Source organism: Eimeria mitis, genomic scaffold (assembly GCF_000499745.2).
Source record: "Eimeria mitis Houghton genomic scaffold, Emh_scaff5586, whole genome shotgun sequence".
NCBI lineage: Eukaryota > Apicomplexa > Conoidasida > Eucoccidiorida > Eimeriidae > Eimeria > Eimeria mitis.
In genome coordinates, this window is record NW_013573856.1 from 1,440 (window position 1) to 1,864 (window position 425).

A 425-nucleotide genomic window follows, 5' to 3' on the forward strand; every position below is an offset into this window, starting at 1 on the left:
GGCGGGATCTTCTTCTTCCTCTTCATCCTGCTGCTGCTGCTGCTGCTGCTGCTGCTGCTGCTGCTGCTGCTGCTGGTCAGGTGTTGCTGCTGCTGCTGTTGTTACAGCTGAGCCTGTTGCTGCTGCTGCTGCTGCTGCTGCTGCTTCATCTATAAACACAGAAAAAATAAAAACAAAAAAACAAAAAAAAGAAAAAAAAGAAAAAAAAGAAAAAGAAAACACCCAAGGGGCCCCCCCGTGGTGCCGCCGGTTCTCCTTCTGCAGCATCCTACCAACAAACCCTAAACCCTAAACCCTAAACCCTAAACCCTAAACCCTAGAGTTTAAACCCTAGAGTTTAAACCCTAGAAGAAACAAAGACAACCAGAACGAGGAGAAGACAAAGGCCTCGCGGCTCTCTCTCTCTGTTAGGGTTTAGGGTTTAG